This window comes from Nanorana parkeri, unplaced genomic scaffold (genome assembly GCF_000935625.1).
Source record: "Nanorana parkeri isolate BGI_ZX_2015 unplaced genomic scaffold, ASM93562v1 scaffold1426, whole genome shotgun sequence".
NCBI classification, from domain to species: Eukaryota; Metazoa; Chordata; class Amphibia; order Anura; family Dicroglossidae; genus Nanorana; species Nanorana parkeri.
In genome coordinates, this window is record NW_017307694.1 from 413,127 (window position 1) to 416,213 (window position 3,087).

Sequence of the window (3,087 nt, forward strand, 5' to 3'; positions counted from 1 at the left end):
GTATAATAAAAATAAGAAGACTTATTACCTTTTCCTCACCGGGTACACATTCTCTACTGTCACATCCCTACCAGGACTTTAGGAGTACAATATTCTTCCTCTTCCTCCTATTCTGGTCTACAACAAAATGGCCACCACACCTCCAGAACTGAGGATACTTCTTCTCGCATGGCAGACGTTTGCCCTCTAGTGGTGACTCCAAACTGGATCTATGTAGAAGAATAATGACCATAGAGGGGACAAACAACTTCCCAGGACAGAGGGGGGTCTCCATGTACCCAGCCTGAGCTGGAATCTTATTTGTATTATAACTATATGATAGTATGATATGTTTACCGTGAACTGATTTCTTTATCTTCCTTATTGTATAACGCAGGATAGCTCCGTCATGTTACAGATTCAAAATTTAGTATCGTGTACAGAGGCGCAAGAAGGATGGAGTCATCCAAATCCATCCTGGACACAATGGCGCTCACACCAATACTTCCAGATTAGAGTCAGCTCTGGACACGCTCCATGACCCTCAGTGTTCTACTGGTGTGAACGAAACCCAGCTCTGCAAAGCAAGAGGATGAACTACTTAGCTATGGTGCTGCCCCGTGTCCGTGGCCTGGACAGATGTCAGAGGAGCCAATGTGATATTTCTGGGCCAGCTGAGATCACTGGAATGCCCTCCATCTTGTTCCAAAGATAAGGAAGGTGTTAGCATAGATCAGGCGGTACTGGTTCTACTGAGTGACCGGAACATGCACTGCTTCCTTCCGCCACAAGGATCTCTGCTTCTGCAGACAAACCTGTCTAGTTTGTTGTTGAACCTGGAGCAGTGGAGGTCCGGCACTCCCCACCTGTGACACATAGTTACATAGTATTTGAGGTTGAATAAAGACACATGTCCATCAAGTCCAACCTATTGTGTGTGTGTGTGTGTATAGATCCCTGAGTCATCTCGTTATTAGGAGTACTTGTACCCCTGTATATTACCGTTTCTCAGGAAATCGTCCAAAAGCTTCTTGAATGATTCCACACTATTTGCTGAAATCACTGCTTGTGGCAACGAGTTCCAGACCCTAACTGCTCGAACTGAGAAGAACCCCTTTCGCCCCTTGTGTTTGAATTTATCCATGCTGATTAGGAAAGACCATTCCTGTCAGACTAACCTACTGACTTGGTTAGTTTCAGGACACAGGTCCTGAAACACTTCTGGGTGTCAAAGAACCCGTGTTCTGTTTCAGAAAAAGATTTCTAAAATTGAACATACTTCCGGAGACCCAGCTTGTGTGGACCGTATGGCAACTTGCTTAGATTGGACTTGGGCTGCTCATCCTGGAGGAACCGCTCAGAGTACTGCTTCATCGGCAAAGTGGACAGAGTACGTGGTGGGAGAGGAGCGTCTTGTACAAAGTGTCATGAGATTTTATAATAATATTCAAAATCTTACTTTGTAGAAAAGTACAGCCAATAGGGATGCACCGATACCGGTTTTTCGTTATCGATTTTTTTTCTGGTACTCACCGATACCGGAAGTCCCATTAAGGAAGCCGGGCGGAGTGTAATGACTCGCCACTCGGCTTGCTGATTAGCCGGGAAGCCGTCTCCGTGCTCCCCAGCCACCAGATGACGAGGAAGCATAGAGCCGGCTTTCTGGCCAATCAGGAAGCCGGGGGGCGGGTAATGACTCGCTGCCTGACTTCCTGATTGGTCGTACTTCCTGATACTCGTACTCACTCAAATGACCCCGATTCCGGATCTTTCTGTATCGGAAGCAGGGCGGCGAGTCATTACAGGGCGCACGACTTCCTTATTGGCTGGGAAGCCGTCTCCATGCTCCCTCGTCACCAGGTGACGAGGAAGCATGGGGCCGGCTTCCCGGCCAATCAGCAAGCCAGCTCCATTCTCCCCAATGATGAGGGAGCAAGGAGTAAGCTCCCCGGCCAATCAGGAAGCCGGGCGGCGTGTAATGACTCTCCGCCCTGCTTCCTGATACCGGAAGTTCCGGCATCGGGATCATTTGGACGAGTATCCACCCAAAAACTCGATATTGGCACCGATATAGATTACCCAGGCAATCAGGAAGCCAGGCAGCGGGTCATGATCTGGTGCCCAACTTCCTGATAATCGGGGCCCACGGATTAAAAAAAAATATCGGTACTCGTACTTGATACCGAAAAACTGGTATTGGTGCATCCCTAATTATAGCCATCTTTATAACACTTCACCACCTTTTGATTTGGCTCAGCTACGAGATCTCCTGGCTACCCTCCACCTACCCCTGCTGCCTCTCTTCTTGATTCAGAAATGACTGTCGAGGAGATTGAAGTTGCCATTAGATCCTTCCCACCCAACAAAGCCCCCAGACCTGATGGTATACCTAGGGAATGGTACAACTTGTATATCTCAGTGATAGCTCCCAAACTTAAGGTTTTGTTTGATCACTGCATTGCTACCAGGACTATACCCTCTTCTATGTCTGGTGCTCATGTTACTCTTATCCTTAAACCGGGCAAGGATCCTACCTCTTGCTCTTCCTATCTCATTATTAGACTATGACCTGAAGGTCTTAACCAAATTCCCGGTGATTAGGTTGAGCAAGGTGATCTCTTTTTTGTTGGCTGTAGACCAGACCAGTGGGGCTCCGTCCCACTGACCCGGAGGGGAGTGGAGTGGGCATTTCCTATTCCTCTTGCTATTTCACCATGTGTGCTGTGTTTTTATGAGCTACACTATATTGCCAAAAGTATTGGGACACACCCTCCAAATCATTTGATTCAGGTGTTCCGTGACATTTCCTTGCTACTAAATCTTCCACGGTCACCTGTTAGTGGGATTATAACAAAGTGGAAGCAACTGGGAACAACTGCAACTCAGCCAGGAAGTGGTAGGCCATGTAAAATGACAGAGCGGGGTCAGCGCATGCTGAAGTGCACAGTGCGCAGAAGTCGCCAACTGTCTGCAGAGTCAATAGCTACAGACCTCCAAACTTCAACCGGAACAGTACTGAAGGAGCATGGAGCCTGATTGGCTAGGAAGCTGCCTTTATGTGTTGCTCAGCAGCCTGGCTTCCTAACCAATCAGGAAGCCGGGCGGCAC